At 42.7% G+C, this 16,065-nt stretch overlaps 1 protein-coding gene across 8 annotated transcripts in view; it reads left to right on the top strand.

Annotated features, from left to right (window-relative positions):
• Window positions 1-293: 293 nt before the first annotated feature.
• The window catches only part of LOC122577156 (cyclic nucleotide-gated cation channel alpha-3-like), a 214,025-nt gene continuing 198,253 nt past the window's right edge, over window positions 294-16,065 (top strand). For 7 of the 8 annotated variants that reach the window (XM_043748315.1, XM_043748316.1, XM_043748311.1 and 4 more), the window contains exon 1: window positions 294-3,017. The gene's annotated coding sequence lies outside the window, so the exon portion shown is untranslated. The remainder of the gene's footprint in view (window positions 3,018-16,065) is intronic. The other variant, XM_043748310.1, reaches the window with a different exon arrangement.

Raw genomic sequence — 16,065 nt, 5'->3', positions numbered from 1 at the left:
TCTATTCCAACATTTTCTCGCTCGTGCACCTCTTTTTCCATCTCCTTAACCGCGTCCTTCTTGGACCGACCGACTCCATCCGAATCTTCTCCTTCCCTCTTGTCAGCTATCTCTCTTCGATCCAGTTTCCTCTTCGTTCCACTTTTCACCCCGTTCTCCTTTTGCCCCTCTCTCACTCTCTCTCTCTGCCTTTCAAGCCTACACGGTTCGATCCCTGTCGCACCCACGACCAGTTCGTTCCCTTTCACCCTCGCCGCGTACTGCGTCTCTGTTCAACCAGCGCCCTCTTTCATCCACTCTGTCGGCCTGTTGGCGTCTCCGTTAGACGTAGTCGTCGCGTCGCACGGATCGGTCCTGCGCGATGGGGATGCTGCGAGATAATCGTTCCCCCTTCGGCCCGCGAACAGCCGACCCCTTTCGGACACCCCCGCGCCGAGGGAAGCAGCAGTAAGAGCCAGGCCGCCGCCATAGCCGCTCCCCGGGCAACGAAGGAGGAGAAACCGGCGTACCATTCTCTTTTCCTTTTTTCCTTTCTATTTTTCTCTCTTTCTCTCTTGCGATCCGCGAGCCAAGATACGTGTTTCTTACGCGGCGACGTTCTAACCTGCACCAGCTCTCTGCACGAGCTGTCCACTCGTCCAGCGACGCTGTTCGAGTAACATCGAAGGGCAGACGGGAGCCGAGCATCCGGCAGCGGATCATGTGACGCGGACCTGAACACGCTCGACGTTGCCCTTAAAACGCGTGTGCCCGATGACAGCGGGCGAAACGGCGCTGCCGACGACGTCGCCCGTGCTACGTCTTCGATTCGCTGCGTGGAACGTGGACGACGACCGGTGCAAGTTGGTGCCAGTGCGCTAACCTCGATTCCGTGGCATCGCGACGTCACGAACCTCGCGGACTGCGTTCACCGCTCGATCGCTAGCTCTCGGTGAGATTACGCCGTGTGCGCGGTAAAGAAAGCAGCGGATCGTCAAGCTCTCGGGCGAGATGCAAAGCTACGATGACACCGGTCATCGTGGAGAAACGACAGCCTGGAATTGGTAGTCGGCCAGTATCGACTAACGGTATCGTTTGATGACTCGAAGCGACGCACGAGAACGTGGTCCGCGATGCTGATCGTTCGTCGTCACTGCCGAACATGCGTTGCATCGTAAGACGCTTTCAGCGATCGAGCTTGGTTGCTTGCCTACGATATACGGCTGTCGCAATCGTTCTGGTGACGTGATTCGAAAGGATCGTCCACTAGGATGGTGGCGAGGGTCGTTGAGATGGGAAATGTTGACGCACGGCATCCGCACGTTTCACAGACTCGCTGCATCGACGTGTTCGGCCAACCAAGGCCGACGTTCTCGACGAGCTAATTGATTTATATCTTCGGAAAAGCCTGGCCGGTGAGCGATCTCGGCGTTATCGTTCGCTGCTCGGTTACAAAGCGAGAGACGCTCGACGAGATGGTCGAGAGGTCGCGCGAATGAAAGGAGAGAGTATCGGCAGAGTATCCTTCAAGGGGAACAAAGAAGAGGAACACACGTGTTGCTCGAATGCAAAACAGCTTCTTGTACGTCGAGGCTGTCGTTGCGTGCTCGCCGCAGCCAAAAAATTACGCGAGATTGTACAACGTGCGAATCGATATCATTCGGCGGAACGTCCGAGAGCGATCCGAAGAGCTGTCGTACTTTACTTCTCGCGCAGAGGATAAAATTCTGGCCTGGTGCGAGTTCTGTGCGCCGCTGGATGACCTTAACCTTTCGCGTTTCGGGGGAAGAAGTGGTCGAGGGATTAGACGTCGGACAGGGATCGTGGAGAAGCGTGAAAATTCGAGAAAGAATCCCCCTGCGACGTGACGGATCTAATTGAACGTATAACTGTACGCTCGTATCGACGAGCAGCCCGTGGAAGCAAGGGATGGAAGAAAGGATGAGGGGCACGTTGTTGACGCATTCGTGCTGGATTTTTAGGCGAACGATCGTTGCACACGTTTTGTACCGCGACGATTTCTCATCACGTACGTCACTCTGAATCTCATCGACCAACATAGCGATTCGTACGCCGCCGAATCGTAACGCAATTACCAAGTGTCTTCTAAACGATAAGCATCGATCATCGACATCGAACGAATCTCTCCTTATTGAGAAACGCGCGCCGCACGACGGAATATTTATACCGAATATCTCAACAGTGACTTATTCGATCGAATACGATCGGCTAAGCATTTTCCATAATCGTATACACGTAGAGCGAGCAGACGCGCGAATAGCTACGTTCTTCTCACGAACGACAAACGTACGAGCCCCCGGTATCGTTCAAGTTTCATCAGCAACGGCCAACGTCGAAGACGCTCTCTGTAAACGAGTGCAGTCAGCGGCGCATACAAACAGCTCATTTGCATTCTAACGATACGCAAACATGGCCGGACGGTTCGCACCGGTTTGGAACGCAAGTCGGCGATAGTTTGATCGTTTCGGCAGGATCGGTCGGTAGCGCTGAAACGTGGTGCACGTTCCGCGACTTTGGACACTGTGCTTCGGACTAAAGCGTGGATCGGTGGTGTCGGGCGATCGTGTCGAGTCATCGTGTTGGGCCTGCGATGAGTTCGGTTCAAGGATAAACTCAACTTGTTGCGAGAGAACACACGTACACGAGGTGGGTGGTGGAGGAGGAGTAGATGCGTGTGGAAGTGTGTCTTGGCGCGAGGCGACGCTTTGGTGCGAATGTGTGTCGGCTGGTGTGGTCGTTGGTGTCGCTGCTGATGGTTGTATCGCAGCCAGCCGTAAAGGAATACGCTATTTCGCGCGAGTGTCGGTACCGTGGCGTCGTGGAGGTGTCGTTGCTCGGTCGACCGGTGTCGTCGATTCCCTCGATGATCGATCGACGACGCGGCCTCCGTTTCTTTCGATCGATTTCGCGACCGTGTTGTATCGAGCGGCCTGGTCGTTCTCACTCGTCCGTATTTTCAACCGCGTCGCACACGAGATGAGCAACGGGAGCAACGTGCTCGTCGAGCATCGGTGTTGGTGAGTACGGTCAGATGTATAGCGTTCCTCTGCCTCTCCATCCATGTGTGTTGTATGTGCGTGTGCGCGCGCGACTCTCGGTCTGTATGATCTACGTGTGCATGATCTACGTGTGCATGATCTACGTGTGTAGGTGTGCGGAGCCGTGGGTGCGCGCACGGATAGGATGGTTAGGTACTTAGTAGCTCGTTACTGGCACCGAACCTACCATCGAAGTAGTTTAATCCAACGACGTCGCTGCGTGTTGTATTAATGTCCTGCTATTAAACGGCACTAACTCTTTTGAGACAGACCGCTGCAATCAGCGCGCAAGCAGACGCGTCTTTTCCCTTATCGATAATTGGCTCTTTCGATTTGCTCGCAGGTGATATCGTTCTAAATCAATTGTTATCCTTTTCTATAGGATGAGGTAGGTCAGTCGCGACGTGTATTTAAAAACTACACGGGAAAAAACATGATAATCCAGTTTGTCGGTTTTCTGACTTATATACTTTTATTTATATATCGACTGCAGGATCTGTGCGGAAGCTAAGGCCCGGGGCTGGGTATTTTTCATAGAGTACAATATTGAAAGAGCGGCGTGCGAGCAAATATGAATAACTCTTTTGTATAATGCGTTTACCCGACACTTTGCGCATATCTTATCAAAACATTAAAATATTTATTTAGAGTATGGCGGTGTGTGACTCTGTACGCATTCAATGGCAACTTATAATTCGTTGTTTGAGTTTTAATATTTCTTTTCTATACTTTTCAGTACTTTCTATTCCATAAAGAATTTTGGAGAAATCAAGACCCTCTTTTATTTCCTTTTTTATTTATATCGCGATATTTACAGTCTCTGAGAGAGTACAGGACATAACTGCACGCAGATAGATTTGGTTTGGCGAGCGAGAACTTTTTTAATTATTTTCGTAATTACGTTAGCTTAGCTTTTCGGTTCGTTTTGAGTGAAAGTTCACTTTTACTCGTGTCTAGTTGGCAGAGAAATGCGTTAGACGTTAATATATTTCCTGTTATGGCCGTGAGATTTTCTCAACTGACAGAAATCGATGGAAAAGCAAAATTATATTCGGTAAAAGAGAAGCGACAAAAAGTAGGTTCTGCCACCATGTATATGCATTGAAACTTTAAGCCAGTCTCTTTAGGAGGCGAATCCTTTTATATTCGGATTTTGTTTCTCGGCTTTGGTTTATGTTTGTGATACTCGAGAAGAAAGATTCAGATGAGAAAAGTACGTAGAGAAAGGAGGGAAGTAAACAAAATACGTAGAAAGAAGAAAGTAAAATACAATATCGTACGAAATGCGAGTATATCGAAGAAATTTTTAAAAGGTCCCATTTAAAAATTGGAACACGATAGGTACAATTAGAAAGAATATAACGTGATATTACCGTAGCATAGATGCTGCTGATATTACAATGTCCAGTCGCAACGCAGTATTCTGATACACGTTGAAGTTATCTCTATTCTCAAGTTTTACGTTTCCCACGAAAAACATTGTAAAAGTTTTTTGGTCGTCTCGCATGTGACGCTTGGTCCTCTCTAACTGTGTCATTATACTTGCTCTTGGCGGAATTTTTAACTCGAGTCATCCATGCACGCACTTCTTTCGTAACAATAATTTCCATGTTTCGAACAAAACACAAAGATTCTTTGGTATAAAATGTAACATGAATGAATTCCTCCTTGTAAACTGGTTAGATGTATAATGCCTGTAGATATCGCGGTTTCGATGATTTAGTAATTAATACTTTTGTTACTCATGTAGCAGGCATAACGAATATAACGAATATTTAACGCGTAATACAACGCGAACGTAACAAATTGCCGAATCTCGTGCGCTGTTGTAGGCAATAGGATATTTTATTCAAGCACATTGTTCTCGCTGCATCATATCGTTCATTATTTTGTAGATGTATTTTAAGTAGGAATAACAGCTTCAATGATTCTGTGTAATTTTATTTTATAAATAAGAGACACGCGTGTATTATCTGCCGTGATATTTTTCAGATATTAATCACTCTTGGCGCGTTTCTTTTAATCAATTATTTATAGACGCATCGACTATTCTAATTGGGATATCAGCGAATTAATTGCATGTTGTGATGGGTCGAGTTTCGTCATTTTTGCGAAAGATTCGTTTGTCGTAGCGTTGTCGACGTCCGGTCAAGTGAAATAAAATTAACCATAAAACTATTTAATTAGAAAGTGAGATTAAAAGCTAGGATCAAACAGCCAAAGATTAAAAAATAAATAAGATTAAATGATTGAAAAGGAGGAATTAGATAAAATGGAAGATTTCCTTCAGTCGCTGGAGAAGATATTAAGATTTTTCCCTGTCACAGTGTTGGTTTGTTCGAATGCTGGTATTGCATTTTATCGGATTTTGTGCAATTACAGGATCGGCGAGTGGGGGGCAAACTGCGGATAGAGAGCGAGGTAAATTAAATTTATGAGTGTCTAGCAAATATGATTGGGGTGATAAACGATAGAAAACACAGGGTTCTGCACATATGTGCGACGTTTATGTGACGATATTTGAGGCACGTGGCAGAATCGTAAAAATGGGGGCGCCAGTTTTAGTATTACCTATTCAGGACAAGGGAAAAGACGTTGAACCCCTAAAATTTGTAATTTATAGCCTGTTTGGTTATTTTATTTGCTCAGATAGGCTCGCCTTAAGCTTCGTTTCTTTCCTTGCAAAATTTATAACTTTGGTTATTCGCAGGTGTTAAAAAATTTACTCGATCTAATGTCATTCCACGCACATCTTTTATATTTTACCATAAATCTACTCTACGGTCCACTATAAATTATCTGTTTCCTCGTTGATTTACGAGGATAATTATATTTGGACGTTCTGATTCGAAATCATTTCGATCCTTTTCTGCTGCTTTAATTTCTACCTTTACTAGGATAGGACCTTTTGTAGTTTTTTTTTTTTTTTTTTTTTTTTTTTTTTTTTTTTTTTTTTTTTTTTTTTTTTTTTTTTTTTTTTTTTTTTTTAAGGTATGTTTGGCAACGGGAGTTGAGGAAAATTGCTTTATACGAAAAATTTGCGACTTTGGTTGATTTATGGAAATAAGGGTAAACTTGGTCTCGTTGCGTAATAAAGTAGAAGCTTTCGTTTATACTTTATCGTGCATGTAATACTTCACTTCTGTACAGAGTTCCCTTAAAATAATTATTTTCTAGTTGGATGATTTCCCTCGTTAGTTGACATATTTGTGAAATTTTTCTCGCTTACAGAATTCATTGACAAAAAACGTTATCGTTCTTCCGTAACTTTGACTTGTTCTCGAGCTCTATCATTAATCCATATTTAACGGCAAAAGATTAAACGAATTAGGGAGAATCGTAATCTATTTTGAAACCATCGCGTATTTGATGAAACTTTCGCGCACCACTTACAGTGAAATCCAGCGAGTTTAGACTCGGTTGAGTACACATGCACCGAAAAGATTTTCAAACCCGATTTTCTCGAAACCTAAATCTTAGATGAACAAATATTATTCCTTATTTTCGAGTTATTTTTACAATGAATGTACAATCTTCGAAGATTTGATGACGAAGAAAATGGTTTGTGATTTGGACGTCACGGTGGGGTAAAAATATAACTAAAAATGAAATTAAACCAACAGAATATGGATATTAGCGTGTAATTTGAAAGTTAGGCAGCGTTGTAAAAGACCAATTACGTGACTTGTATCCGCAAGTACCAACTATTCGCAAATTTAACGATAGCAAACGCTGTACCGATTTCTCTCACGAAAACCGCCAGAATAATTCTTAAGAGAAAGCTTTGCATGTACCACGACTAGTTAAATGAAAGTTGAAATTGGAATGAAATTAAAGTAACAGAATATGGATATTAGCGCGTAACTTGAAAGTTAGACAACGTTGTAGCAGACTAATTACATGACTTGTATCTGAAAGTACAAACTATTGGCAAATTTAACGTTAGCAGACGCTGTATCGATTTCTCTCACCGAAACTGTCAGCGTCGGAGAATAATGCTTCAGAGAAAACTTTTCACGTGCCAGGAAAAATTCTGCCTGGCAATCTGAGCAATGTGAGCGAGGTGCAAGGTGTCTATTACTCGCGTAACGGAATTTCGCGGAGGTATCCCGATTGGAGAACGAATGTGCTCGTAAAGTGAAATCAAGTGGCTTATTAATCTCGCATAAAGCGCGGCCGAGGAATTGCTGCTCCAACCGGAAGGAAATTCGATCGGCTGCGGCGGAAGTTGTAGCGCAGGAACCTGTTCTTTAGTCGCAGCCGCATTTCATCCGTGAAGAATCGCTTAGATTATCGTTGCTGGATTGCTTACTGCGAGATGCCCCAACTATCGGGAAAGCGAACGTCGATGGAACGTGACAGGGGATGCAATAAAAATTCAGGCAAATTTATTAGAAACGATGGTGAAGATCTCGAAAGAGATACCGAGAGAGATTGCAGGATTGAATGAAGCTAGGTCAATCGTAAAAATTCTGATTAGTTGGAAGACGTATTAGAGATAGGAGTGTGAGATCGAATTGAGATTAAAACGAACGAATAATATCGTTTTCCCTGCGAATATTCTCGTGTCAATCGTGTGATCCGTATCGGACGAACTAAAACAAACTTCTTTTTAACGACAAACTTGCTTTTATTTTTGTATCACGTTTAAATGTTTGGAATGAAAAGACCCAAGAATGATATTTACATAGAGAGTTTCGCAACTCAGTCGCAGAAAAGTCCCGAGCTTTTCAAAAGTTATAATTGAATGCATATGTCAGTGATGAAAGTACGCAGGGATTTGAAACACATTTCAAACTTTCAAAAAGTCGACGTTATATAACATGGTTTAGAGATGTATGCGATTGAACGAATTGTCTTACATAGAAATTATATGATATTACGTTGCAAAGATATTGCTCAAGATATTTTTGCTGATATTTATTCTACGATTTGAATTGGACAGATTTCCCAAAACTCAAAACTCAAAAACTCAAAGATACAAATATGCACAAAATACTAAGACGATCCTCCATCTAATTCCCATTTTTTTTTTTAGTTATATTCGTAAAAACACAAATTTTTCAGGAATAAATAAACGCAGCTGCAAATTGCTACCGCAAAGAGTAACAAGCAATAGGAATTCTTTCGTCCGCTTTCGTGAAATATTGTACGGTCTGTCCAAAGATGAAACAGTTTACGCATCCACACGGATAATCGAGAAGATATGCCATTTATTTCAGTTCTATTAAAACTTTGCTTTGTATAGCTTTGATCGAACCACCAATTTTATCTGACTGGTACAAGTGGAGGCTCAAATTGCAGCAAGATCACTTTGCAACCCTTTGTATCACGAATATACCCTTTAAGTCTTTGATCCTACGAATGCCTATATGCGTTAAGCAAAATCCATTCTCTTGCTCTACGAACACATGCATAGATATACGGCTGGGATACGCGATGGAGAAAATTCCATCGCTATATGAATACACGCAAACGAAGGAAATAATGGGCCAAGTGTGTGTACCAAGTTGTTGCACAAACAGAAACACACCCATACGTATCCTACAATCGCGAATTGAACGTCGCTTTACGATTTAACGTAAATTGCCAGCTCTTTTCCTAGCTCTTTTCCAGATTTACGCACGTCGTAATTAATGTCTCCATCGTTTGCCGCGAATATTATAATTAGTAAAAATATTAATTAATAAAAGGACGATAAATAGAAGCGTATTTGGACTGAAAAGCAAAGTAAATTTGAGTCGTTCACTTTTATATCATTTAATCGCGTCTTAATATCAAATCTACCTAGGACACTCGCGCATATGGTTCTCACGTATGCTTTCTAAATGGAAGTTATATCGTTCCACTGCTTTGCAGCCTATCCGTTCGCATACTCGCTGATGTTGGATTCCATCCACGCGTTATTACCGCGATTTATTCATGAAACAGCCGACTCGCGTCTCACATTTATTCGACAGTTTTACAACTGTCACGCGAGCTATCGGTTCGCAATAAATACAGGAACGCTGGCGAAGAGAGCGTACGCTTTCCCTTCGATATGATAAATCGAAGATAGCAACGAAAGAAAGAAAACGGCCACCTGCAGGGCGAAACATTCGACCTTGTATGGAAATTTAGCGCAGTTTATACGATACCCATAAACCATCCAGAGCTTGCAGCTTCTGCAACAACCGATTCAACGCTCTCACGAAGCTCGCTGCTTTTTATTTCCATCGTCGGTTTCCTCCGGCTTCTCCCGTCCCTCGCCTTCATTTTTCCCCCTCGTTCTTTTTGCGCGTCCCTTTTCCATCCTCCCCTCTTTGTCTCTGTCTAATTTTTCCGTTCCACCGCTAGAGCAAGCATATTTGGAATACCAGTTCGTTTAAGACGAGCAAAGAATCGCAGCGGACGAAGGAATAAAACTGCGAAATATCATAGGGAAACTAATAAACTTTTGTATCGTTTCAAACTCTCCGACATACCCTGAGGTTCTGACATATTTTAACGACGACTGCACGATTCAATACTTGTTAGAGAACTTGTGCAAATTGACGTTATTCCGCTCTGCAAATTGAACGGAAAATCCACAAATGTCCTCTATTGTTCGCTGCGTTAGAAAGTCGATAGCGTCAGTAGCTTTTTTCTTCTTTTCCCCAAGATACTCGGTAATCTCTTAAACGTTCCAAACTAGCAACAGTGTCTGAAATATGCTGATCGTCCTCTGTCTATTTCTCGATTTTTCTTGCTAGCGGCACACCGGCAAATTTATGCATCATCCGACCGACGCGATAAATCATCCAGTCACCGATTTCGTCCGAGCGACGAAATAATAAATCAGCTTCTTGCGGCGTGTCCCCCAAGGCGTTGGTTTACTCTGCCTAGCCGTGGCAGCGTGTTCGATCCGCGAAACTCGATCGAGATTTACGAGACGCGGCGGTGTTCCCTGAGCTGAGCGCGCTACTATCGCCACGCGCGACGTTGTCTCGGTCTGATTGCGTCACGCGTCAGAAATCGCATCCGTTTTGTCGACGCCGGCTCGAACAACGTTATCTCCGCGATTCTTCACCACCGGAACCGTTGCAAATTCACCTGCGGAAGCGAAACAAGCGCGAATGCGAAGGAGGCTCCGCGGAGCTGAGAATAATGCTGGGACTTTTTAGCATCGAGCGAGGACGAGGCGCGAATGTGACAAGCGACGACGTTCGTGGATCGAATAAATCTCACTCGATTTCTATTCCAGAGAATCAAAGACTACGACTGAGAGAACAGAGGACTACAATTTTCGACTAAAACCGCAGGAGGAAACAAGTAGTTTAATGCACAAGTGCAACGCTATACCGCAGAAAATATTATGCTTCTATACTTCCGTAGAAATATTGGCTTTCCGCGATTTACATAGATGGTCTTGTTGAAGTACAAATGTAATTTTTCTCCAGCTTGATCTTTTATCGGAAGAAACTTTTCTCCGTATGCTGTGGATAGCCTACTATACTGCCGTGGCGGACGCGAATCGATCAAGACCCGTAAAGTTAGAACCGGTTAAGCGGTTTTTAAGTTACAAAAGTGCGAGGAACAAACGTACATTAAGGCTAAACACAATGCAACCGTGTTCGTAGCGTGGTCGGGTAAAAATATCAGCATTTTCGGGATTAAAGACGATAAGAGCGTTTCAAACGAGGGACTGCAGCAGTGTTTTACGCAATGCAAACGACACTGCATTAAGTGTATGGCCGCTAAAGGGGAGCACTTTGAACGCGACCGTGTAGATTTCGAGGAATGTTGAAAGGAATAATTCTCGTCAATTATTCCCGCGAGATTTTTCTTCGTAGCGAGATTTAGTAGACGCACGCGAGCATCACGTATTTGTACGTAAAGTTTCATCGAGATCAGCAACTTGGAATGCTTGTTAGTAACTTCCTAACCGTGCAAACTAACTGTTAGCTTACTGTTAGGTGGAAATATAAAAACGTTTCTGGCCGCAGATAAATTATTGCGTTTGGAGAGCGAAACAGGTGCGCCAATATTAGCTTCTTAACAGATTTATGCGGAGCTGAGCGTTTGTTCGTTGATTTGACGTGCAGCGCGCCGAGATAATTATTATCGGAATTATCGCAGCATAAATTTGTTTAGCCGCAATCACCGCACACCGTACTCTCGAATTATTCTGTTTTTGCGTTTCAATCATCGTAGCCTCGTAATTATATCGATACGTCAACTTGAAATCGCTCGATCATCGCGCCCCTCTAAACCGAATTCGATTAGCTTTCACGACGAATAACTTTCTTCGTTATAATCGTTCGTGACGGCAACTGACGGCTATTGTCTCTGAACCGTAGCGAAAGCTTTATTTTTCAAATTATATTCGCAATTTTCAAGTATACTGAACATGAAATATCCCCCGTTGCTTTTAAATCAAGCGATTAGACTCTCCGAATATTGTTACATATTTAAAGTACGTAAAAGTATGCTAATAAAATACGTAGCGTAGAGTAATTGACGTACGAACACGCGAGAAGAACAGCGTGAGTTGTATCACGAAGCATATGATGTGTGGAAGATGCTACGATACTGAAAACAACGTGCTGCTGCAATAACGCAGGCTTTACTTTTTAGACATTACGTTCGTGATTAAAGTTGCAGGAAGCTAAAAGCATTGTTCCTATCTACATTTTCACCCTTGGCAAATTTTCTCGAGAGTATTTCATAAATAATACTGAATTCTTTGAAATAATTATGATAGACGTATACGAATATAGCTACGCTATATTTTTAAGACACGTAGACCACACGATAAGCCTGTCTTCTTTTACCACGAAAACACGGCGAGTCGCGTTTTCTGTCGGTTTTCTAATTTTAATATCTTTGTACTTTACAACGAAAACGCAATATATTGGCACACGATATGCGAACGTGGAAAGAAACTGTTAGGTCTCGTCCAAGGAATTGTCCGTGAAGTCGCAAACGATATTTTAATATCTTCGATATTCTAATCTGATTTTCGATGTTTTAAACTCGACGATTTTACGAGCGATATGTTTTAATTGCGAGGTAGGTGGAAAAAGTGCATGGTTACTACGCGCTTTAAAATAATATAAAATCACAGTTTCGTTGGACGTGCCTCTAATCGACAGCGCATTGAATTTTAATATTTTAAAACAGTTACTAGAAAAATGGAAAATTTGACTCATCATGTTCTTTTATGCGGAAAATACAACACGTGCAAAATAGAACGCGATCGCAACCTCGTAGAGACAAAATAAATTCCTATCCACTTTCCAATTTATTACCAATTTCCCATAAAAATATGCATCATCGTACTATCTATAACGTCCCTAACGTCAATTTGCATCTTCTAAGGAGCCGGCTTACCTTTCAATCGTATCGTATTTCGTAAAGTCGTCGGCGTTTTAAGCGCTCACGCTGTCATCAGCGGGACCATTTGCCTTCTTCGTGGATCTGAGGGCAGCGCGTTGTATCCGGCAGACAGGAAAAATTAATGAGAAGCAACGGAAGAGAGGGGAATTGGAGAAACTTTGACATAAAGGGCGGAGAGAACAAAATTTGTGTACAACGAAAAATTGAAATTTTCTAAAAATATGTTGCGATTAATTAACAGAAAAAGGAGAAGAACGTGGACAGAATCAAGTGAGAAGGTTTCCGTACACACGAAGAAGCGAGGCAAGGACGCTCGTTAAGCTGGATGCTGTTTCCGATCTTTGTAGCGGATTTAGAGAAAGTAACGAGGAAAGATTAGAGAGCAGCCGGGAAAAAAAGTTGCGCAGCTTAACGTGGGTCAACGACACGGTGTTGTTGGCAAGGCAGAAGGTTGAAACGAGAGAAACGAGACGAAGCGTTTGGAGAAACAGCTGGAAAGGGACAAGTTAATACCGAAGAAGAGGGGAAGTCGAAGATGACAATGATTTTCAGAGAAGAAAGTGGAAGCAGCTTCTCCTGTCGTAGAAAAAGTCCACGCTGTCGTCTCCGTTTTGACTTTTCCTCGTACGATGGTGCGAGAAGTGCGTCTGTGTGGTGAGTTGGCGGTTTCGAAAGTAAGTTGGGCGGCGTTGTGGCAAATAACGAAGCAGCATTTCCCCTGAAATCGCCACAGTCTCGTCGAATAAACCAACGTGCATTATGGCTCCCAGGTCGATGCTTCCTATCGGAGCCATTATCTCGTTTTATTCGAAGCAACGGTGCAGGCGCGCACGTTGCAATCTCTTGTCGGCATCGTTTATCGGCTGCTTTTGTGATGCTGCAGCGGAACTAGTTTATCGCAAAATGCCTACGCAAAATATTGGCCGGCGGTTAGCGAATTTTGTATTCGAAGCCTGTTCTTCGAACGCCTATAGCTTGTGCGCGGTAGCTACGGGCCAAAATGTAGCGTGCTCGTGAATCAAACGATCGACCGATAGCAAGCACGAACGCCTCGCAATTGCCTAATTAAATATGTATATGTATATTAAATTGAGGCGAAGATTTGACAAATCTCGAAGCAACCGAACAACCATAATTTTGGACAGTGCGGTTAACGAACATCTCTGTTGAAGCAACGTTAAAACTGGAGAACAAAAAAGGTATAATTCTAAAGCGCGACACTACGCTGTACACCTGTACACACTATACACGTACTGTATAACACAGTATACCCCTGTAGAAAGTTTAACAGGGGCATAGACGCCGATTTCTCATTCTGCAAACATTACAATTTTTGCAGTATCCAGAGAGCAGCAAAAAATGATTAAAAAAAAAAGTATCATAATATATATATATATATTACGTAAAACAGCAATAAATATTACAGAGAGACGTGCAACGCGAAAGCATAAAAGATAAATGAAGGTAATAAATCGAAGATAGAGGCAGTTGAAATGAATTATTGTATGAAATGCTAGAAACTAAGGATACGTGGGTGTATCGAACGAAGAGATAAAACTGCGAATGAGAATTGATGTAGATATTATAGAAACCATTAAAGCAAAGTGTCTCAGATGGTATGGACATTTATAACGAATGGGAAAGGATAGATGATCAAAAAAGATATTCAATTGGACTGGAGAACGAAGGAAGGACGAAGGTGGCAGGCAGCGAGGAAGTCACGGGAAAATGAAGGCAAACGAAAGATGATGAATAAGGGATCCCAGAGATGGAATGTGTAAAATTCAGAAAATTGTTCAAACGCTTCGCTGCCGGTGTTTCCGCGATAAGAGCGTGAAATTTTACTGGCGATTAATGGAATTTTCTACTAATAGGACAATCGATTTTCTCGTGTGAGATTTCATTCGTTCAACTAGATGGGGATTAATATTAATCGACAGGTTCTTGAAATATTTATGGAGCCCATGTCTCCTCGTCTGTCAAGTCACATAATTCCGTCGATACAAGCGACTGCACAGAGTTAAGTTCCTTTTGTACTTGGAGCTCTCTTTGGAGCTCTCTTTCGAGCGCCACGAACGCTTCGGCGCGAGAAACCTCTTCGTCTTTGTCGCGACGAAATTATTTTATTACGTCAGTGTATTCTCTAGTGTCTAGAATCTACGTGCTTTGGATAATTTTCAGTATCGTGTTTCTGTTTTTTAATGTCTGCGGTTCTTTCAACTTCCAATCTTTGTTGATCGCGCTAATCTGCTTGCGTAATTTTCGAGTTGTTTAATCGTGTTGTATTTCGTTTCGACAGTCAGAACGCTGTTAGTTTCGTACTAATTTCATAATGGGACGTTTCAACGTTCAACCGAGCAGCCGTCATCAATTTCAAATACACTTGAAGGTAAACGTCACCTGTTACATATTCAGTTTCAATGCAGATATGGATTTCTCCTTTGATATATGTACATAGACAAAGTATTTTTGCACTTTTACGCTTTCAAATTGCCCACAAGCGCGTTAAAATCCTCGCTCTAGTTACAGCCTTTTCTTTAAAACGTAGTTTCACCTATAATATTTGAAACAGAATTACGACCCGCTTTACACACTTGCCACTTAGGCTGTAATTACGAGACGAGTACAAATTATACTTGTTTATGCTAATTCTCGTTCGAAAGCTCTGCTTTGCCGCGTATTACGACGGCCAAAGGGTAGAAATTGCGGAAACACGGGTGAAAGGGTCAGGAGAGAAATCTGGTAACAGGGAAAATGACGCTTTGGTTTTTGTCGCGCGACTATTTGCCCCTAAGCGCGGGTTAGAAGCAGCAACGAGGCTGGGAACGCTGGAAAATCGCAGAAAAAGCGTTTCAACGCAGAACCTGGCCAAGGGATCGGCTTGAATTCAATGGAGTGTACCGGCACTTGCCTCTCTCCGCCGCTGTTTCGTGCAATTCGTAACACGAGGACACCACCGTGTTCTACATTTTTTCGAGCGTAAAGATACTCCACTGCGCGATGTGCCGTAACTGGAAAATATTAGGCGAGAAACGAGATTCTGGAATGTACTTAACACGAACCGCGTTGTACGCTTGGGACAAAGTTTAAGGGAGGTTTCCCTTGTAACAACAACGAAAGCGAGAGAGATTCTTTTCTTTTTTTCTTTTTTTTTTAATTTTTTATTTTTAGACATAATTACTGGCTAGGTGGGACCAAAGCTTCGTGGAACGCGAATATAGTCTCGAGCTACAAACGTAATTTTTTTCTATTTTATTTCAATTCCTCGTATCGTTTATCAACTTGTTAAACTGCGCCTCGTTTGGTAACTTTTTAATCTGACGCGCGCGATAGTGGAAAAACTAATTGGCCAATCAATTTCGCACAGACCTCATTCGCTTCGTTACGAATTTCTACAGGAACGGAACATCGAATTTTTATTCGATCGTTTGTTTCCAATATTCTTCTGGTAAACTTTCCTTCTGAACGCCTACAAATTTTCACGTTCTGGTGCTTTTCTTTCAAAAATAGCTTCAGTCCCAGGGTTGGCCATCTAACTTTAAGAAAAGTCACACCTTTAGCATTCCGATGACTGCGACGGACTCTACGCTACACGCCAACAATGGTTACATTGTCAAAGACCATCGCAAATCGCCCACCAATGATACTTTGCAAAAAGCATTGGCAGAAA

The sequence above is a fragment of the Bombus pyrosoma genome, linkage group LG17 (genome assembly GCF_014825855.1).
Source record: "Bombus pyrosoma isolate SC7728 linkage group LG17, ASM1482585v1, whole genome shotgun sequence".
Taxonomy (NCBI): Eukaryota; Metazoa; Arthropoda; class Insecta; order Hymenoptera; family Apidae; genus Bombus; species Bombus pyrosoma.
The sequence above is the reverse complement of the archived record's forward strand: the minus strand, read 5'-3'. Positions and strand labels throughout refer to the sequence as shown.